The sequence below is a fragment of the Rana temporaria genome, chromosome 2 (assembly GCF_905171775.1).
Source record: "Rana temporaria chromosome 2, aRanTem1.1, whole genome shotgun sequence".
NCBI classification, from domain to species: domain Eukaryota; kingdom Metazoa; phylum Chordata; class Amphibia; order Anura; family Ranidae; genus Rana; species Rana temporaria.
The window spans coordinates 111,012,466-111,036,532 of NC_053490.1; positions in this window are offsets into that span (position 1 = coordinate 111,012,466).

Consider the following 24,067-nt stretch of genomic DNA (forward strand, 5'->3'; position numbering starts at 1 on the left):
GGGTGGCGCCAGTGGAATCGAACTTCCCCTTTATAGTGCCGTCGTACGTGTTGTACGTCACCGCGTTTGAGAACGACGATATTTTGTCTTGACAGTGTGTATGCAAAGGAAGCTTGACAAGATTCTCGTCAAGCCTGACAAGAACCTCGTCGAGGAAAACGTTTCTTTTACGACGGGATTCTCGGTCGTGTGTACGAGGCCTGAGAGTCTTCAGGTGTTACAAATCTTTATGAAATGTAATATTGTTTTAATAGTAAACAAGGTGCTACGCTAATTAAAGATAATCCTGGATTAATTTTTCAGTGTGAATAAAGCAGGTAACAAAGACGGATTAGCTAGTAAGAATCAGCCAATGAATGCTACCGTTAAATGTAATTCTTTAGCATTGACAGCATGTTTGTGTATGATTTTTTTTTATTTTATTATTTGCTATTATTACCTTGTCTTATATGGAATTGAAAGTGACAACCTATAAGCTCCTTTGAGGATTAGGGCATGCCTTACTTGATAGGCAGCAAATATAAAGAATAATGATATGTTCTAAGTTTTTGTCACAACAATATTAAACTAAAAAATAAGGGGAGAAAGACAGGAAACACTAAATAAATCCATTAATCAGCGGCTTATCTGGCAGCTGAGTTTACTAAACATGATTTCTGAACACATGACTTCTCCACGGCTGATATAATGTTGTCAATGTTTCACAGATGTCGTAAAATACTTTAGATGAGGATATTGAAAGTGCTAGAAGAGCCTTCATATGTGACCCAACATTTTTAGGCCACTTTCACACTGAGGTGATTTAAAGGCGCTATAGCGCTAAAAATAGCGCCTGTCACTCTTCGGGCTTTCACACTGGAGCGGTGCGCTTGCGGGACATTAAAAAAAGTCCTGCAAGCTGCATCTTTGCAGCACTTTAGGAGCGGTGTATACGGGCGCTTTTAACACTTTTTCTTCCGCTAGAAGGGGTAAAAGCACCCTGCTAGCGGCCGAACGCCACACTAGCGACCGACGCCCCTAATGCCACAGTGTGAAAGTGCCCTTATTGTATGTAATTCAACAAGAACCGTTGTAAGCAGCATGGAAAGTCTGGGTAAGTGAAAAATCCTCCTACATAGGTTTTACTTATTTGCAGTCTTTTCTTCCCTACACCCCTTCAAAAAGGCAAAATTGTGTTAAAATCCTTCTTCATCTCTTAGTATCACAGAGGAGGGGGCGGAGAGGCTGAAGTTACAGTGTGTGAGAGCTGATTGGAGGAAAAGAACGCACCACTGTATGCGCAAATATTATTATATATATACAGGGCTTTTTTTCAGGGGAAACTTGGGGGAACTCAGTTCCACCACCTCTGGCTCAGACCCTTTGGTGCCTGCTCACCACAATCACTTGTAAACACAGAATTCTGTGTTTACAAGTGACAGCTCTGCACTCTGTGTGTAACCCCCTGAACTCTGCATTCTGTATGTAATGCAATCCCGGTATTTAATGCCCCTTTAAGACCGTTCTACTGTTTGTGAAATCTGAACGGGGTCGTGGTTGAGTTCCTGCACATATTTTCTGAGAAAAAAAGCTCTGTATAATATATATATATATATATATATATATATATATATATATATATATATATATATACACACACACACAGTATATGTGATGTAATCATCTTGTTTTTGAAAAAAAGAGGTAATGAAATTTTATGTCCTTAAAGTGTTACTAAACCCAGGACCCTGCATTCACTCTATGTGGTCTCACACAGTACACATAAAATGGAAATGCAATTTTTTTTTGTAAATATAAACTGATAAATAACTTTTGTCATCACCTGTATATAGCAGTCTTGTGACTTCTATCAGTGTCTGGCCGAACACTGGTTAAAGCTTGTAGGAGGAGTTTTTATTCTCCTCCGACTGTCCTATGAGGCTGCAGGACCCCTGACCCACTGTCTGGACAGTGCTAATTGACAGTGCTAATTCTTATATAGCCAAGGGCAGGGCCACCCGCTGACGTAACCGAGTGACCCCGCCCCTTCGCCATGTCACGTCGGAGAAGGGCAAGGTCACCCATTTACGTCAACGGGTGGCCCCGCTCTTGACTATATAACAACCCTCAAAGTAAAAAGATGGCAGTTGCAAGGAGGGCTCCCATTTTCGTTTTTGGGACTGTGATTGAAGATGGATGGACATCGTGGGACACTTTTTTTTAAGGAATTGTCCAAAACTGTCTCCTGTCATTTTTTTTATACTTTTTTGGGTGAATGGGTAGGAGTACATAGCCATTCACATAGGGGGGCAGGATTTGGGTGCCCCCTTGTTAAAGGGGCTTCCAGATTCCAATAAGCCCCCTGATCACAGATCTCGCAGTGCATTATGGGGCATTCCGTGGTGCTTGAATTTCTCACGAACGCCCAATAATATTTTAAATTCGGCGAACACCCGATGTTCGAGTCAAACTTGCATCAGGCTTATCCCTACTGGGCAGGCTGGGGCTTGTAGTCTTTCACTTTCACTGGGAATCAGCACAATCTCACCCAGGAATGATGGCACTTGACACAGACCCAGCTTGTTTACCTCTCTGCAGGAAGGGAATGGGAATTTCCACCTCAGTTCCAGCAGTCAGTCGCCCATCTCCTGCAGCCACCAGTTTATTTTTTTCTCTACATGCCTGTGTCTCCATCTCTTCCCCTCCTAGTGAGTCTCTCCATCCTCCACAGTTCATTCAGCTCACCTAAGATGGCCACTTTCATATTCAGAGATACTCCATAGCCAAGCATTGTTTATGGTCTTCTCCAAGGTGGCCACCACAGCTTATTATTCCAGATGATTTGTTAACCCTATGTTGTCCCAGGCACAAAGTATAGCTTCCAAACAGGAAAAGAATGTCTACAGCCACTAGCAGACATTCTATTCTACACTGACAATAGAATCAGAATAGAATACTATAGCACACTAAGGCCCCGTACACATGAGCAGACATGTCCGATGAAAACGGTCCGCGGACCGTTTTCATCGGACATGTCTGCTGGGAGATTTTGGTGTGATGTGTGTACACACCATCAGACCAAAATCCCCGCGGACAGAAAACGCGGTGACGTGGCGGCGACGATGACGCGGCGACGTGCGTGAACCAGGAAGTTCAATGCTTCCACGCATGCGTCGAATCACTTCGACGCATGCGGGGGATTTCGATCCGATGGTTAGGTGTACTAACCATCGGACATGTCCGACGGACAGGTTTCCACCGGACAAGTTTCTTAGCATGCTAAGAAACTTTTGTCCGCTGGAAACCTGTCCGCTAGGCCGGAAAACTGTCCAGTAGGCCCTACACACGGTCGGACATGTCCGCGGAAACTGGTCCGCGGACCAGTTTCAGCAGACATGTCCGGTCGTGTGTACGAGGCCTAATGGTCTAATTGCACTAAACAGAACCCTGTTCTATCTCTCTCCACGCCACTATCACACTACAAATGGCCGCTATGGAAAGAATACTTTTATAGTGTGGGGCGGGATTAAGAGCAATGAGCCATGACTGGATACAGTCATCATGAGAGTGTCCAATCATGGCCCTGACAGTGCTATGTGCCCTGATTGGGCGAAGTTTTCATTACTTCAGCCAATTAAAGCTTTTAATTCACTGTGCGGTAGCGCAGTGCATTATGGTTGTTTGGCGGGCCAAACAAATGGTCAAACAACCCGATAATTCGGTTGTTCGGCGAACAGACGTACAGCCAAAGTTCGGCCCAAACTCATGCTTGGGCCGAACTGTTCTTCCATCCCTACTTGCTATACACCTCTTTAGGACTTCAGACCAGCAAAGACAATGTTTCAATATTTTACTTAAGAAAGTGCAAATTAGACATTCCAAAGTCCAATATATAAGTGCAAGGTCACTCCTACATCCCTACTCCTAATTACAGGCTTATGCTGCCCAGCATACCTGCCAAGGTGTAGTCCAGCAATCATAGTCCTTCAGAGGCACTCTCATGCAGATGCAAATCCTTGAGGCATACTCTAGTGTTGGCGTCTTCAGGGTAAACCCCAAGTTAAATATCTCAACATTAGAGCAGTGATGCTAGACATCCTTCTGGTGCTCTGGGTCTCATTCTCCATCTTAATCCCTTATGGGTCTCCCAACCCACAGCTGCGCTAGAACTCTCTCCCAATGCTCTGCTAGAGGGAAAAGACTCTCTGAGTAGGACCCCTGGCCCATTTCATGTATATTCCACAGAACAAGTGGGCTGGACCCAGACAAGAACCAGCCAAAAAAACAAAGAAACCGTGCATGGCATTAACTCCTACCCTCCCAGCCAGGACAGCACCTAACTAACTGCTTCAACCTGCCCACGAGTGATAAGGAATAAATCATGTTTGAAAGATGAAAAAAAACTGTTGTGATATAAATGTCAAACACAACATAAACCTTTGGATCTACATTGCTCTGGCTTTTTTAAATTACCGGTATACACTAAATGGATAGCACACCAAATACTTGCCACTTCCTTCCTTCCTGCGGGTTTAAGAAAATGTTAAAGCACCCCTTTATCTTCTAATTAGACCTACAACATTTCTTGCCAATGCACAGTCTGACTGTACTTCCATAGTCAGCTTAGGTGATACTCCTCCCCCTCTCAGCTTGACTGACAGCAGGAACTGGTTGGGTGCCTCCTTTCTAACCATGCCTCCTGCCATGCAAAAGAAGGATCTTAATGAAGCTGTTGTGGTCATGTGGCTGCTAAATAAAATTTATTTTTAAGCCAATTGACAGCATTTTACATTTTAATGAGACTTTATTTCCATTTGCAGAGGTGCATACAAATTTAATAGCCTGCTTACAGACTGCACATAAGCTTTAACAATCAACATGCAACCTAGGATAGAAAATGTCCATTATTAGCTGTTCTATGTGCCATTCACGGGCATACGTATGTTAAAGTGCCTGAAGCCTTGCGCTCTTCCCATCTGTATTTGTCACACTCAATAGGGTTGAGTAAAATATGTGTGCCTGGCCAATGAAGCTATGTTCCCTATGAATGCCCAGTCATGTGCAGGGCAATATAACAAAATTGATATTGCCTTGCACATGATTAGATGTTACAAGCGAACACAACTCCACTTTGTCAAATGAACATTGTCTGCTTTTTTAGTAAATTAGCCCCATTGCATTTTTTATTCTTGTTAAAGTGCACATGACAAAGCACACAGTCTTCTCCCATGTAAGTGACACCCACAAGTAGTGTTATTTTTTATAGTGCGCAGAGGAGTGTGTACATGGCAAGAAATGTCAATGAAACAGCAAAGTACAGTATTATTGATGGAATGTGACAGGCACACTTTTTGGCTTGAAGGTGACTCACACGTCCTAGTTTTATACAGAACTTTGTGTAATACAGGTAATTGGGTGTAATTTTATCCAGAGCGAAAGTGTAAGGCAGGTGGCATGTCGCAGCTTGATATGACACAGCACACTGAGCAGGAAATGGAATGATAGATCAACAATTAGAATTGTAATCGGTACACACAAACAACAAAACAAGAACAGGTTGCTTATGGGAAATCATGCTGATATTTAAAGTGGTTCTATGGTGCGTGATCTTGAAATTTAGTACTGATGCTAGAGCCTCATAAAAGCTCTATTACATTATATCATGACTATTTTCACTCATAGGAAATAAGTAAAAGTCCCCCCCACCTACTTTTTTTTCCCAGCAGATGGGATTGCAGCTTTAAAAATATGGGTGGCAAACGAGACTACTAGAAATCAAAGATTGAGAGCTTGCTCTCAAAAGTTTCCGACGGAACAAATTCCTATTGGAAAATCCGATCGTCTGTAGCAATTCCGACGCGCAAAATTCCGATTGTCGGAAACAATTCGTTGCATGCTCGGTAGCATTGAACTTAATTTTCTCAGTTCATCGTAGTGTTGTACGTCACCGCGTTCTTGACGGACAAAAGTTCAGAGAACTTTTGTGTGACCGTGTGTATGCAAGCCAAGCTTGAGCGGAAAATCCGATCATGTGTACGCGGCATTAGGCGGTAATTCTTCCCAATGACCACTAGTATAAGGAGCATAACATGTAGAGATAGTTATTTTTAGCAGGGGTTCCCCCTGGTTATCTCAAGGGTCCCTCTGTGTTGAAAAGGTTGAGAAAGTCTGTTCTAAATGGTTCATTCGCAATTCATTAACCCAGAGCAACTAAAAAATGTAATCTTCTTGGTTTCGTTAGACTTCTTCAGAGTGAATTATGTATCAAAAATAGGGAGACGGATTTTCAAAGTTTCCAGTGATTTGCCCAACTATAACCTAGAGCACAGGAGCAGTGCACTAGGGATACTGCTGACAATAGAACCACAATGCAGAGAGGTACATCTTCAGTTAATCATCTTATTGTACATGACCAAGGTAGGTCAGAGGCAACCTTCTCCGAGTCCTTAACTCACCTCTCTCCACCACCACAAATCTCAAGAAAGACACATTACTCTCAAGTGGTGTTTTAATGACCATAGCAACCTTTTATTATGAATTTTAAGTGTTTGTAAAGGATTTTTTTTGAATATCAAATATGTTATACTTATTTGTTCTGTGGAATTGTTTTGAACAGAGCAGCCCCACTGCATCTCAGCCAATAAGGAGGGAGAGACCCAAGAGAGACACTGCTCTTGTGCATATCGCTGGATGGAAATCAGTCTTAGGTAAGTATTTGGGGAGGCTGTGGGAGGAACTGAAGGTTTTTACCTTCTTGCGTAAAATGCATGACAGTAAAAAACCTTTAGAACCACTTTAAATAATTTAAATAACAAGAAGAAACAATACCATATTTGATCAGATAAGGTTACAGGTAGTTGAAGGTACTGTAGCGGTGCCCTCGTAGGGTCACTAGGTGTTCTAGCAGCCACACATTTCACCCTGCTGGTCAGACATCCATTTTGGCACACTTTCCCAGACAATGAACAGTCTCTCTTGTCTCTTGACAACTCCTCCAACAGCAGGCTGACCATGGGTATATGTAGAAGGTCTTTCCTCTGTCAATCCTAGTTGGGGATTAGTCAGAGCTCCCACATACACCCCATGTCACTCCAGCTCTCTGCCCTGCCTCTTTTCCAGAACCTTCTGAAAATTAGAGGAGGCGCCTAATGCCGCGTACACACCATCACTTTATGTGATGAAAAAAAATGACGTTTTTAAAAACGTCACTTTAATTGACTGTGTGTGGGGGAAAACGTTGTTTTATGTCTTGTAAAAAACGACCAAAAAAAATTGAAGCATGCTTCAATTTTATGTGTCGTTTTTCAAAAGTGCACTTTTTACTTCACAGAAATTGACCGTGTGTAGCAAAAAACGTCGTTTTGTAAGACGTTTTTTCATCCACGCATGCCCAGAAGCTACTTCAATGGTAAAACGTGGTGGAACGTAACCTCACTTTGCAAGAACATTGTGAGAAAAACGATGGTGTGTATGCAACTTCGTCTTTGAAAATTGAAGTTTCAAAAACGTCATTTTTTACTTCACAGAAAGTGTCATTTTTTTTCATCACATAAAGTGATGGTGTGTACGGGGCATAAGAGCTAAAGTACATGTCAGTCTCCTGCTGCTATACTTGATTGATTTTATTATTTGTAAAGCGCCAAATACAGTTCGTGAACCGCGCCTAAGCTCAGACAGACAAAATACATATACTGACATTCAAAAATAAGCATAGCAGATATCACATACAGGATAGATTAGTAATAAATAACAACTGAGATAGCATAAGGACCATCTAAACAGAGGGAAAAAAATGAAAAAGTTGATGAAGCAGAATAACAGTCCACATTTAAATAAGCAGCAACAAGTCAGGGCGGGCTGATCAGCTGGTTAGTAGTAGATGGCACACGTCCGTTATCCATATACATATACTAAACCACTCCCCTGCCCCCAGATCAAAACAAACAGGCCTAGCTCACATCATAAGCCTGCCTAAATTTACCTGCGATGACAGTACGAAACAAACACACTACAATAGCACCTACCTACCTAAGGTAGAGGGTGCTACAGTACCATATGTAAATACCTGAAAAACCTAGTGTCTGTGGTACCAGTTAATTATGGTATACCTCTAGCTGCAAAACCTGGTTCTCCTGCCACCCAGTTATTCAGGCCTGCGCTTATTTCTCTTCTTTCATAGCTGTGAGCCTATCTTTAAAGTGGTATTAAAGTAGAATTTTTTTTTTCTAAACCAGATATAAATAACATAACTCACATTCATTTGTTTTTTATTTTTATTTCCTCATCAGAGCTTCCTTTTCAGCTGTTCTCTGGCATGGCCGGAATATTGCTTTTCCTTCTGTGTCCCCTGTGCTGCCAGGGCTTATAGGGTCCCATATGAGTCCCTGCAACATGTGTGCAAACACTTCCGCTCTTTCCTTGTGCAGGGTGGCTAGTCTTGTATCTGCCCCCTTCCTGTCGTTTTCTTTGCAGGCGGCCAGTAGTGGGAGGAGCCTGCTGGGTCCCTCCTAAAGCTCTGCTTTCTGGACAGGCTATGTTTAGCACAGTTATGATGTCACTGCAACTTTTACAAGGTGATATCTGGATTTGCAAAGGTTTTTGCTGCACACAAAGTGGTTTTGTATCTTTTGTGGCTAAAAATATTTTTTAAATTCAATTGTTTGTGCCCGGAGGTCAGCTTTAAAGATCATGAGATGTAGTTTAGATTCACTTAAAAACTAGAATGTAGTGTATAAAAATAAATTTTAAAACCCTGAAACTCCTTATTTAACCTGCAATGCATTCAGCTGAACTTATAGGGTTTTTTTTTTCTAGTGCACATTGAGGGAATAATACTGACTACATTTTTTTTTTTTTATAAAAAAGATTTCTAATGCCTTACGGAATTCAATACCATAGCTGTAACAGCTGTACAAGGCTCCTTCAATGTGACCTGGAAAACTTCTCATTACAAACAGATTTTCCTTCTTTTCAGATGTTACTATTTCTGTGCAAACCTGTAGTGATATTGGTTCACTGTGCTAACCCCTCAAGTAAAAGTACCAGCTCTTCCCTGCTAAGGTTCAGTGGCAGAATTGCTAAGGCCTTGTTTACATTTGTGGCCATGTACTTCTCCTCTGAAAAGCAATTGGGGTGATCGTTTTTAGTGTTGAGCAGAATACGCCATATTCGATTTCGCGATATATCTCGAATATATAGTCGAATATTCGAGATATATTCGCTAAATTCGAATATTCGTGATATTTTATCGAAATGAAATGATTGCGAATTTTCGCTATTGCGAATGCGAAAATGATTGCGAATTTTCGACAACAGCGGAAGGAGCACTCTGATTGGCTCAGAATATTCGTGATATTTTGCACTCTGATTGGCTCAGAATATTCGTGATATTGTATCGAAATTTCGCAAAATGCGAATGCGATATTGATGGCGAAATTTCGTGATATTTTACAATACAAAATAATTGTGAATATTCGACAAATGCGGAAGGAGCACTCTGATTGGCTCAGAATATTCGTGATATTTTACAATACAAAATAATTGCGAATATTCGGCAAATGCGGAAGGAGCACTCTGATTGGCTCAGAATATTCGTGATATTTTACAATAGAAAATAAAAAGTGTTTTGCATTGGTGGTGATTCTTTACTCTATCCATCTGTCACAGCAGTTTGTCAATCGAAAACCTTGAAGATTGAACACGTTCATGCTGCATGCTTTGGACTTTTTTTCACTTCACATATCAAAGACATTTTTATGAAAGATTATTTTTCTATTATTGGGACTATATTTCTTTATATATTTGTTTCACTGTGTATTTCACAAGTTATTTGCGCTTGCTTATTTTATAATTTGCCCACATGTCTTGTCACTAGACATATTTTTTATTCTTGTAGAGCGACTCCATTTTCTGTCTTGTATTAATTTATGTTGTATAACATTTTTGAGTTGCTGCTGTATTCTCCCCTTTTTTAAGGTATGCGCAATTTTTTCCTTCTTACAAAAAAAAATAATATCAAACATACAAATATTAATAACAGAAACATACACAAAGCCCCCCCCCCCCTTTTGCATCAGAGACAATCAGAGTTCTCCTACCACAGTTATCGAAAATTCGCAATCATTTTCGCATTCGCATTAGCGAAATTTCGCAATTTTTTTTTTTATATTCGGCAACATAAAAGGATCGCCTCAGCTTAGCTACTCGGCCCAGGGTCTCTAATCATACCAGCAATGCTTTTAGACGTCGATAGGATGTGATCTGTTTTAAAAATAAAATTGAAAAAATGTGAATATTCGGAATAGCGAATATTCACCGTGAAATTCGAAATATATCGCGAATACTCGAATATGCCATATTCGAGCCGAATATTCGCAATACGAATATTCGTGAGCAACACTAATCGTTTTTCAGAGGCATTTGACACCCGGATTGGAGGCAATATGTTGCCTCCTGGATGCCTGTTTTAACCCTTGCAATGTCCAACTCCAAACACTGCAACTACATACATTACATGCACTTGCAGTATGCCCCATTAATTTGAGCAAATCAAGTCTGCCAGTAGTACTGCCTGGCACACATGACTTGTGGTATAAATTTTCCCATGACGCAATAAGTAATGTGAAGATTAGAATCTTCTATTATGATATTAAAATCTTACAGTGCCTTGAAAAATTATTCATATTACAACCAAAAACATAAATGTATTTTATTGGGATTGTATGTGATAGACCAACACAAAGTGGCACATAATTGTGAAATGGAAGGAAAATGATAAATGGTTTTCAATTTTGTTTACAAATAAATATTTTAAAAGTATGCCGTGCATTTGTATTCAGCCCCCTTTACTCTGATACCCCTAAATAAAATCTAGTGGAACCAATTGTCTTCAGAAGTCACCTAAGTAAATAAAGTCTACCTGTGTGTAATTTAATCTTAGTATAAATACAGCTGTTCTGTGAAGCCCTCAGGGGTTTGTTAAAGACCCATAGTGAACAAACAGCATCATGAAGGCTAAGTAACACACCAGCCAGGTCAGGGATAAGCTGTGGAGAAGTTTAAAGCAGGGCTAAGTTGTAAAAAAAGCTTTGAACATCTCATGGGAACACCATTCAATCCATCATCTGAAAATGGAAAGAGTATGGCACAACTGCAAACCTACCAAGACATGGCTGCCCACCTAAACTGACAGAACAGAAGATTACAGCGCACACATACGAAAATGACATTTAAATCCTGCAAAGCTATTTAAAACAACTGAACATACTCAGCAAACAAGCAAAAATATGGGGACATGCTCACACCATATGGTCGAATAGCGCCAAGCCCACTACTGCGTCAAAGTACCCCATTATCAGTGGGTCCTAAACTATTCATAGATTTAAGATCCTGCTTCTCATGGGAGAAATACACTCCTCTTTATGGGAGAACTAAGTGCACTCCTCCTATAACACAGGTGGACACTAATTATGTATAATGGCGGGGGATGGGGTGCTCCAGCCCACGGGATATGGTAAGGACCCATACAATAGACAAAGACTTGGGGGGAACACACTAAAAATGCATTACATTAAAGATGGTGCAGCTATAAGACCATGTAAACATAACAGAAGATTACAGTTCACCTTTTTTTTTTCTAAATTCCAGCTCCCATATGTACCAATATAGCATTCGTGTACTTTTTTTGCAAAAATATCAAAGCGTTCCATAAAATCTACAGACACGTACCTTACTGTCCTCCATCCATGATTCTGAACGTATCTATTGCTTCTGTCTTACATCCTTACAGACTGTAGGTTATAACACAGGAAAGAGTTGACTAGCTGACCTCATTAGCACACACCCTGCATCACCCACCCTTCTATTCCCAGATGCATGATTTTTAAATAAAATGCAACAAATCAGTGATTGATAATTCGGATTCCTTCCCATCGGGAAGGTACCGCATGATCCCATCATACCGACAGGAATTGTGTATTCTCACTAAAAACACAATTGCATAGTGTATGGCCATCTTTATACAAGTACATAGGGAATGGACAAAACGCCAACACCCACTGGGTAAGGTAGAGGTCAGTAGTACTTTCCTAGGCCGGAGGGACCCAAGGGGCCCAGTGCCTTCTTCGTTGAGTGTTGCCACCTCGAGGGCTGGGAAGTCAAAGAGCCTGCAGTGTTAATTGTCTCATAGGAGTGGTGTACTTGGGGGGCTCTTGGTATCACTATGGGTTGTGAACTCCACTGTTAGAATAGGCACTAGGCCATAACACCATGTGTTTTTTTTTGCACATCACCACATGGGCTAAGCCTTTTGGTCAAGACCACTACCAGGCTCCAAGGCCAACAAAAGTTATACACTGACACTTTTTATTTTTCTTCATATTTGTCACTGCACTTCACATGTGTGTCTTTTTTTCACTCAGTAAGAATGTTAGGATGTGGAGCTTCAGGCCTGCCCTGAAGTCTAAGGAGACGATGTGCGACCCTTAAAGCGGGGGTTCACTCAAAAAAATACTTTTTAACATTACATTCAGCCGAGTTGTCAGGCCCCGTACACACGTCCGAGAAACTCGACGGGCAAAACACATCGTTTTGCTCGTCGAGTTCCTTGTGAAGCCGCCGAGGAAACATTTTCCCATTGCCCAATGAGGAAATAGAGAACATGCTCTCTATTTGGCTCGACAAGTTCCTCGATGGGTTTCTCGGCGAAAAGTGTACACACGACCAGTTTTCTCGGCAGAATACGTCTCCCACCAAGTTTCTTGCTGAATTCTGCCGAGAAAACCGGTCGTGTGTACGCGGCCTCAGAATGACAATCGGCTGTTTTTTTATTTATTTTATTACAGTACATACCGTATTTTCACTGCCGCTTCCAGGTATGTAATCTGCGGGACTGGGCGTTCCTAATTGATTGACATCCTTCCGACCGGCGCATACAGCGTGTCACGAGTTGCCGAAAGAAGCCGAACGTCGGTGCGCAGGCGCCGTATAGAGCCGACTCGCAGTCCGGCTTCTTTCGGCAACTCGTGATGCGCTGTATGCGCCGGTCGGAAGGATGTCAATCAATTAGGAACGCCCAGTCTCGCAGATTACATACCCGGAAGCGGCGGTGAAAATACGGTATGTACGGCAATAAAATAAAAAAAAATGTAATGTTAAAAATTTTTTTTTGGGTGAACCCCCGCTTTAAGTTTCTTCCTCCACGCTCTTGGCACCTGTCTTCAGGAGAATCCAAACCTAGTACTTGGTGGTCAGCTTTGACTAGGCACAAGGAGAGGGATCCGCCAGGCTTTTTGGCAAAGTGGACCAGAGTATCTTGCCCCATTATGAGTCTTGCGCCTCAGGGGGTCAGGAAAGTCTTTCCTCTTTGGGAGGGGATCATTAATGCACCCTGTGCACTTTTTTTGTTTGTGTTCAGATGCATTTTTTCAGTTTGCATGGTGATTTGTTTTTGTGCACTGCACCACAGGCTCAACAAATGAGTGTACATATATGAATGCGAGGGACAGATTTTAAGCTCCTTGAAGGCAGGCACTGATATGAATATACAATAAACATGGAAAGTGATGAAAATTATCACAGCTTTATAAATAAATCATTTTGTTAGACATCATACATGACAAATCTTGGGCACAGAATGATATATTGTAAGCTCTGTAATACATTTATTGTTTTGTGTAACTTTTAATACAGTAGTTTGTGGATTTTATGACAGGTCCACTTTAAATCAAGGTAATTCAAGGTTTACTGCAATATTTAACTGAGGAAATAACATTGCCTTTATGGATGTGGTGTGAATATGAAGCCTGAGTTTCTTTGTGAAAGCTGTTTTATGATGACAGGCTGCAATTATAGCTGAATGTGTCTGTTAGGAGAAAAACGATTAAATTGCACCAATTTAGATGATTTTTTTTCTTTTTTTGATAGAAATGTCTATTTCTCTTTATTATAGACTTTAAAAGTAGTACTTTATGTAGCCTTAAAATGTTTTTTAAAATGTAAAGATTACCAATACAAATGTTAAAAAAAATAGGAAGAGTCTGCAGCTATTGTCATTCATTGCAAAGTTGTCTCTTGTGCCAGGCAAACTTGGAAGAAAAACAAGTTTTCTAGGTGGATCCACAGTTAGACGTGAAGAAAACTGTTAAGTAATGGGGTTAGTTATATTTAAAGTGGTGGTAAACCCTTAAATATACTTAGTTTAGTGACTGGCCTCAGATCATACACAGAAATGAAACAAAATCACAAAAGTTGTACTTATTTTTCTGCCTTCTTCATCCATGTTTGTTCAAATTGCTGAATTTCTAAGCTTGTCTAAGGCTACTTTCACACTGGGGCCGCCTGATCGTTAGCGTTAAAGCACTGCAAGTTTTAGCGACGCTTTAGCGATGTTTAAGCAGTGCTTTTCGGCCGATAGCGGGGTGCTTTTAACCCCCGCTAGCAGCCGAAGAAGTAGATAAAAGCGCTCATGTTGCGGCGCTTCCGAAGTGCTTTAGGCGCTTCCAAAGAGCTGCCCATTTATTTCAATGGGAGCTCCGAAAATCCGACAACAATTGTCCGATGGAGCGTACAAATGGTCGGATTTTCCGACAACAACCTGTCATCATACAATTCCCGTTGGAAAATCCGATTGTGTGTACAGGTCTTAAGAATTCCAAAGAAAACAGGAAGAGAGTTGAAATTACATTTTGCAGAGCTCAGTGAGGGGCTGATTGGAGGGAAGAGACACACCTCCATCCACACAGCACACAGGAACGGATATGAGATCTCTCCCCTGTCACAAGTGATTCGTGCTGACAGCAGAGGAACAAAGCAGCAGAAATAACACTTAGTGCTCTCAACTGAGACAAGTACACACTATAGAGGGATATGCTTTGTTCATATTCCATGCCTGAGGTTTACACCCACTTTAAAGAGTATTGGTACAGTATTTCCCTAAAGCTGAATTACAAAAATATAGTAAAATAAACTTGCTGTTGGTATGCATATTTTAAACAATGTATTTTCACATTGAACTACCAAGTACTTAAATGCTTACTAAACCCAGGACACAGCATTCATTATATCTGGTCTCCCACAATGTACACAGAACATGGAAATGCAATTATTTGAGTAAATATAAACTGCTAAATACCTTTTCTCATTAGCATTTAGAGAAATCTTGTGACTTCTATCAGGCCTCGTACACACGACCGAGAAACTCGGCAGAATCCATCAAGAAACTTGGTGGCAGAGCTTTTTTGCCGAGGAAACCGGTCGTGTGTATGTTTTTCATCGAGGAACTCGACGAGAAAAAAAGAGAACAAGTTCTCTTTTTCTCGACGGGAGTCTCAATTTCCTCGTCGGTCTGGTTTTCGACGAGAAACGCGAGCGTGTGTATGCTAAGAAACCCGCGCATGCTCAGAATAAAGTATGAGACGGGAGCGCATCTTCGGTAAAAGTAGCGTTTGTAATGGAGATAGCACATTTGTCACGCTGTAACAGTCTGAAAAGTGTGAATCGTCTCTTACAAACCTTTTACTTAACACGCAGTAACATGAGATTAGCAAAAGCAGCCCCAAGGGTGGTGCCAGTGGAATCGAACTTCCCCTGCCATTGTATGTGTTATACGTCACCGCGTTTGAGAACGAGGAGATTTTGTCTTAACCGTGTGTACGCAAAGCAAGCTTGTTGAGTTCCTCGACAAGCCTAACAAGGAAACTCGTCGAGGAAAACTATGTGTCTTTTCCAACGAGTTCCTCGGTCGTGTGTACGAGGCCTCAGTCTCTGGTTAAAGCTTTTAGGAGGAGCTTTCATTCTCCCCTGATTGTCCTTTGAGGCTGCATGACCCCTGACCCTCTGTCTGGAAAGTGCTGATTGGCCCTGTGCTGATCACATGCATTCTTTTAAGAAAAAAAAAAAACTCTCTGGCAATGCACACCAAACAGAGCATGTGCAGCTTTCCCCCAAGGCTTTGTCTATCATGAGCAGGTACTTGTCAAAACTGGGTACATTAAGTCCAACCTATGTGTGTGATTTTATGTCAGTATTACATTGTATAACCCTGTATGTTGTGGTCATTAAGGTGCTGATCTAATCATTTTTTTGAATTTATCGATGCCTGAATTTATCGATGCCTGAATTCATCGATGCCTGAATTTATCGATGCCTGGTCTCTCACACAGGCAGTGGCTTCAGGGGATCAATCACACAGATTATGAGAGCCTTCCGGAGTGAGGAATAAAGCATGTATTACACCTTGGGCCAAATCCTCAAAGATCCTGCCTAACTTATCTTTTCCCATTTAAGTTACACTGACTTAAAATTTCTACCTAAGTGCCCGATCCACAAAGCACTTACCTAGAAATTTCAGGCCGTGTAACTTAAATGTCTCCGGCGCAAGGCGGTCCTCTTCTGCAGGGGGCGATGACAATTTAAATGAGGCGCGCTCCCGCGCCGGCCGTACTGCGCATGCTCGTGACATAATTTTCCCGACGGGCAGCGCGCAAAATTACGTTACGCCGGGCTTTGTGGATTGCGACGGGACAATAAAGTTGCGTCGGGTAAAAAAAAAAGTTACGCGCCGGAAAAAAAAATTCTAAATTTAAAAAAAATCGCGGCGATCGAAAAAAAGGTCTGTTTTTACAAGGTGTTACTAGTTTACACTTTGTAAAAGCAGAACTAATTTTACGTATGCAAACGTAAACTTGCGCAGAAAACACAAAGCTGAAAAGCTTTGTGGATCTCCGTAAGTCCTCATTTGCATACGCTAGGCGGCATTTCGACACGACACATCCTAAGATCCGACAGTGTAAGTCTCTTACAGATGTCGGATCTTCTGCCATTCTTTGGAAAACTGCTTCTGAGGATCAGTTCCAAAGATAGGCACAGGGATACGCAGGCTGAACAGCAGTTCCGCCTGCGTATCCCTTTTGAGGATTTGGCCCCTTATTCTTTTTTTTTTTTTCCAAATAATTTTTTTTATTAGTTGTCTCAAAAAAAGAAACAGTACACAGGTACAAGTGTAAAAAAGAAAAAGGACAATGCGTGAGGATAACGCGATGGCGTTGAGAAAGGAGGAACCTTCTTCAAATTTGACATCTTATTTTTTTTACCCCATAAGCATTTAACTCTTGCAGTGCGGGGGAAGATAGATCACTGTAAGGGCCCTTTCACACCAAGAACCTCTGCTTGCTCAGCGGGGAACGATACGCTGATCCCCGCTGAGCCGGCAGATGACACTGTGCAGGGACCGCCCTGTCTTTTCTCCGCTCTCCCCTATGGGGGGATCGGATGAACACGGACCGTCTGTCCGTGTTCACCCGATCCGCTCTGCAGACGGATTGGAAAAAATAGGGTTTTCCTCCGTCTGCAGAATCAGAGGATCGCGGACACGGATGAGAACGGGTGTCAGCGGATGTTCATCCGGGGTCACCCGCTATCTCATAGGGATCAATGTATGTCCCTTTTTCATCCGTACACGGATAGATGAAAAAGCGGCCTAAAGGCAGTTTTTGCGTAATTCCCGGAGCTACACTTTAAGCCACACTGAATTATCTTATTTAATGACACCACGTTCTAATTTCTTCAAACCCTATAACATTTTTTTCCAGGTTGACATCTCTAAAGAATGGTACTGCATACACACAAATGTGGACAAGGAATAGATAGCAGATTCAGCAACTCCAGCATTTTGACAATTTGTATTGTTATATACAGATGCAGCTACTGAACCCCCTAGTGACCACTTTAAATTGGTTGTAAACCCTTACCTATACCCAGTGCAGTGACTAGCTTCAGGTGATACACAGAGGTGACACAAATCCTTCTACATAAGTTGTACATGTTTATTTGCAGCAATTTTTCATTTACATCCTTGTAAAACTCAGATGAAAATTATTTTTCACAGACTCACAAAGCAGGGGGTGGGAAGCTGCAGTTATACACTGTACAAGAGCTCTGAAAGATCCCTCCCCGTCACCCTTTTAGCTCTTGGTGTCAGGAAAACTTGTCGAAAGTGACTAACTAGACAGTAGAGAGAAATGCCACTTTTTGTTCTGGAGAGAGGCATGTAAACACTAAGGGCCAGATTCACAGAGGAAATACGCCAGAGTATCTACTGATACTCCGGCGTATTTTCAAATTTGCCGCGTCGTATCTTTATTTGTAATTCACAAAAAAGATACGACGGCTTTTGGCTAAGATCCGACAGATCTTACGCCTTCGGATCCTAGGTGTAATTTTCCGGCGGCCGCTGGGTGGAGTTCGCGTAGTTTTCCAGCGTCGGGTATGCAAATTAGCTGATTACGGCGATCCACGAAGATACGCGCGTTCGTCGCAATCTCTTACGTCGTCGCTAGTCGGTTTTTCCCGTCGCAAACTTAGGCCTGCTTTTTCATGGCTTACATTTAGAACAGCCATGTTAAAGTATGGCCGTCGTTCCCGCGTCTAATTTAAATTTTTCGGGGCGCCGTAATTTCGCGCAAAGCACGTCGGGAAATTTCCTAACGAAGCATGCGCAGAACGTTCGGCGCGGGAACGCGCCTAATTTAAATGGTACACGCCCCATTTGAATTAGGCGGGCTTAGGCCGGACGGCTTTAAGTTACACCGCCGTAAGTTTACACGCAAGTGCTTGGTGAATCAGGCACTTGCGCTGAAAACTTACGCCACCGCAAAGGTATGTGAATCTGGCCCTCAAAACATATGTGCATTGTTCAGAGTTCATGTCTGAGGTTTACAACCAATTTAAATATAAAATATCTTGGCACCACAAAAATGTCTATCTAAACCTAGAAGGAACAATTGGTGCTAAGCAGTGACACGGAAGAGGTTAAAAGGGAAAGCAAGAACTCAAGTCATCTTCTGTCACTGATACTTCTCTTTTTCCAATTAAAATAATTAAGTGGTTTTCTTTGTAATTAGATTACGGCAAGCATTGTCAAGCAGAAAAGAAAGGTTAACTCATGTGGAGCTCAAGGGACTTGCAGCGTTAGCAGAGAGAGCTGGGTACTTCATATAGATAGTAGCAACTTTTTGAATTAATGGAGCACATCCAGGATAAAAACAGTTCTTTCCCCGAGGATGTTTGCTGAAAAAAGGTTAAAATGTATTAACTCTACATCATTATATATTGTAATGCATGCTGGTATCAGCGCTAATAATCACTATATGTTTGAAAAGATTGGTTAATGATGCATAGAGATCCACTTTGCCTACCTACTGAAATGCCACCCATCAGTAAAAGGTTTAGAAGAGGTTCCATGGTTGTTCTTAATTCAGATTCTATGGTTGTCCATAATTTAGGTTTTGTCTGCAGGTTACTGTAAACCTATAATTGTATTATTATTTTTTTTAATCTAGGAGAAAAACAAGTAAAATATTACAAAAAAATCCTATAAAAGTAAATTTTTGTTAAATGGAAAGTTCAAGGACATGGTGGTAGATATCTTATAGTATATAATGTATATGATGAGTGTCCATATTGTATTTGAATACATTTTATTGATTTAGGAAGCCAATTCATGTCTGTTTTTTATTAATTTAAATGTTACCAGTTTTATATTGAGCCTTAAAGTCCTTGTAAAGTCAGTGCTCACAACTACTGCAAGCCCCTCTGTTATAACACAATAAGCTACACAGTGTATGTGTTTTTTCCTCAATCTAAGCACTACAGACGGAAGGGGCTGAGATCCCCCTCTGATGTCAGCCGGGTGTTAAAGTGACCGTGGCAATGTGGAAAAAGGTATTTAGCAAGAGAATAAAAAAAAAAATACATACATTGTGTTATAACAGAGGGACTTGCAGTAGTTATGAGTAATAACTTTATAGTCAGTCGGAATAGCGGCAGGAGGGGAGGGGAGAAGCGAATTTTGAGATCGGTTTACACACAGGAGCTGACAGGAAGGGAGAGAGGCAGAGAGGGGAAAGGGAGAGCAGCGGGATGACAGAGGTATGTAAACTGATCACAGTATAATGCCATTTTTTTAGGGTTACAACCTCTTTAAAGGATCTTGTGAATTTTATTTAGCTTTAGAAGAACTTTTGTTTTTTTATTAAGTTATGTATCAATGAATTTTAGTGTGTTTTAATCTTTTTATGTTGCTTTTTTTATGTAGCTCTAGTCTTGTGGAAATTTCATTTTTCAATGTTATCGTTACAGGTGTTCCAGTGTTAAACTAACAAGTGTTCAGCAGACCTTTTCTGCTCTAAATATCCATACAATTTATTCAACATCAGGCTAATTGTGGGCATATGTACTTAAAATAGTTTCTTATATTTCTTTGTGGCTAATGTGCATATCAAAATCCTACATATAACACAAGCATAGTAAATGGGGCTGATTTGCTAAAACTGGAGTGTGCAATATTTGGTGCAACTGTGCATAGTAGCCAACCAGCTTCTAACTTCAGCTTGTTCAATCAGGCTTTCACAAAACATGGAAGTTGATTGGTTTCTATGCAGAGCTTCACCAGAGTTTGCACTTTCCAGTTTTAGAAAATCAATGTCTTTTATTGTTCTACTTCAGCCTTGTATACCTGAAAAAGGTTGGGGGCCGCTGCCCTAATGTATAGATGATATATATATATGTATATATATATATATATATATATATATATATATATATATATATATATATATATATATATATATATATATATATATATATATATTCTTTAACCATAAAGATGCAACAAATACACTATATGGGAATGGGAATGTTTGTCCATTCTTCCAGAAATGCATTTGTGAGGTCAGGCACTTATGTTGGACGAAAAGACATGGCTCTCAGTCTGCTCTCTAATTCATCCCAAAGGTTTTCTATCGGGTTGAGGTCAGGACCCTGTGCTGGCCAGTCAAGTTCCTCCACCCCAAACTCGCTCATCCATGTCTTTATGGACCTTGCTTTGTGCGCTGGTCCAAAGCAACTGGTGGAGAGGTGGTTATGGTGTGGGGTTGTTTTTCAGGGTTTGGGCTTGGCCCCTTAGTTCTAGTAAATGGAATTCTTAGGGCGTCAGCATACCAAGACATTTTGGACAAGTTCATGCTTCGTGGGAACATTTTTGTTATGGCCCTTTCCTGTTGACATGGATAAGTGAGTTTGGAGGGGTTTCCAATCACTTCCTGTTTTGGGACAGAAAGTGAAGAGAAATCTCCCCAATAGGACATGCAGTATATGGCAAACATAAAACCAACAGTATTATAACCCTACCTTACTCTAAAAGAAAAAAGTTTTTCCTTTTAGTTCTACTTTTGTCTGTTCTGCAACAAAAAGCCTTGCCGTTAGCAATTATTTTAGGGAGTGTTCTACTTTAAGGAAAAGGGGTAGTGAATTAGGGGGTAATACAGGGGATATGTTTCCAAAAAAAGGGACAGTTGGGAGCAGTGCACTAAAGAAGCAAACTCTTACCTCAGATTTGGCTGAATATGACAACATTGTTAAAAAGCCTCTAGTATGCTGACAGAATTTTTTTGAATAAAGTGAATTATAGATTGCAGCCATTTTGGCTATGTAAGCAGAAATACCATGACCTAAATGTACATATTTCAGAGTGCTTCTCACAGACTACAAAATAAATGAAATAATTTTATATTTTTAAAACTTAATTCTGTGCCATTTCTTAAGGCTTGAGATAACAAAATCGTTCTTTGTTAGAAAGTGTTGCATTCCAGTATGAATATTGCCATGCTGGGAAGTAATTTGATCTAACAGCATCAGGATGATGATAATAAAAGCTATCTTTCCAAGCACACAATAGTTTTAGAAACTGCTGATTTGTCCTAAAGGAAATATTGTGCCTTATAAAATTGGGGAGTACATAGGACAGAACACTGGCAAAAGTTTTCATATACAGTATATGCATCAAGACTAGGGTTGAGCGAACCCGAACTGTAAAGTTCGGGTTCGGTACGGCCTTTGGGTTTTTCCCGAACCCGAACCCGAATAATTGGAAAAAGTTCGGGTCCGGGATCGGAGTTCGGGAAAAAAAATGCGCAGAGGTCCCCGCAAATTCAATAACCAGACCCTTTAGGTCTGGTATGGATATTAAGGGGAACCCCGCCGTCAATTTAAAAAAAAATGACGTGCGGTTCCCCCTAAATATCCATAACCAGACCCTTCAGGTCTGGTATGGATATTAAGGGGAACCCCGCCGTCAATTTAAAACAAAAATTACGTGCTGTTCCCCCTAAATATCCATAACCAGACCCGTTATCCGAGCACGTTGACCTGGCCGGCCACAGAAAAGAGGGGGGGGACAGAGTGTGCCCCCCCCTCTCCTGAACCGCACCAGGCCACATGCCCTCAACATGGGGAGGATGTCCCCATGTTGATGGGGACAAGGGTCTCATCCCCACAACCCTTGCCCGGTGGTTGTGGGGGTATGCGGGCGGGAGGCTTATCAGAATCTGGAAGACCCCTTTAACAAAGGGGATCCCCAGATCCTGACCCCCCCGTGTGAAATGGTAATGGGGTACACTGTACCCCTACCATTTCATGAAGGAAGTGTAAAGTCTTGTAAAAAAAAAACACACACACACACCGTAGAATAAAGTCCTTTATTAATAAAAAAAAAAAAACTCCAGCGGTGATAATCCACTCGTTCCCGGCTTCCTGCTTCAACGTTGTCCTGATCCTGCAACGGCTGCGGGTGATCTCCAGCGATGAGAAGATCCTGCGACGGCCGGGTGATCTCCGCTCAAAGGTGAGAAGATCCATCCGGAGCGCAGCATCGCCGACCTCCTATCATCGCTGGACACAGCCCAGCGAATGACGCGCTGGAGCTGTGACATTACTTATATAGAAGAGGCAGGGCCACCCGTCACGTGACCCTGCACCCTCTGACGTACCCTCTGCTACGTCACTGGGGAAGCCCAGGAAGAGGGAAGACTATGGGCTTCCCCAGTGACCCGAACATCCAGGTGTCCGCTCAACACTAATCAAGACTGCTAAAACTAAGCACAGAAGGTTACATGACTCTAGTTTCTAATATTATATATATATATATATATATATATATATATATATATATATATATATATATATATATATATATATATATATATATTAGGGCTGTGCGTTAAACGCGATATTAACGGCGTTAACGCAAACCCATGTTAACGCCGTCAATATTTTTATCGCGCGATTAACGCAGGAGCCCTCGGGGTGGACATGCAGAGTGTGCAGCGGCACGGCGCGGCTTACCTTTTCGCTGGATTCACAGGCAAGTTACTCACCTTGTCCCTGGATCCAGCGATGCCACCCCGCTGTGTGATCGAGCGGGTCCTCCTTGCTTGGCGGGTCCTCCTTGCTTGGCGGGTCCTCCTTGCTTGGCGGGTCCTCCTCGCTCGGCGGGTCCTCCTCGCTCGATTCACAGTGCCTGTGTGCCGCCGAGCTCCGTTCCCTGCGACGTTTTATCGTTTGACAGCACTAATATATATATATATATATATATATATATATATATATATATAGTATACTTTCCAGTTCTAAACAATACTCGCCTCGCAGAAGGCACCTTTGCATGTTAAACCCACACATTAATCATGGCACAATGAGAATGCACACATGCACATCACTGTGGTCCCTAGCACACACACCCCACATCCTCATCAAATTGGATTATACCAAAGTACACCGCACGGTACTAGGGAGCAGCAACGCCACGCCAAGGCTCCAATTATGTCACTGTACATTCATACACCATTCACACGGACCTAGGATCACTTCTCCCTGGTCCTGGGGAACCCTTCTCCACCAAAACTGAGGGTAACACCCCTTTTCCGTTAAGAATGTCACCCCCACATTCATACATCATTCACAAACATAAAACAAATCATAATCACAGTAAAAACAAAAACAAAAAAAAAGCACAGAAAACAAAAGTACACCACAAATTAATGTCGTTGGTGTGACCCACGCCTGGGCCGGCCACGACCACGGCCACGACCACGGCCACGACCCCTCAGGGGAGACTCATGGGGGGGGAAATCAGGGGAAGGAGGAGCCTCCCCTGGTCTCTGCCCACCTGCTGGCCTGCCCTCCAAGGCCACGGCAATCCTGGTGAGGCCCACATTCAGGGCTGCCGTATTGGCCTGGACTGCCTGGGTCAGGC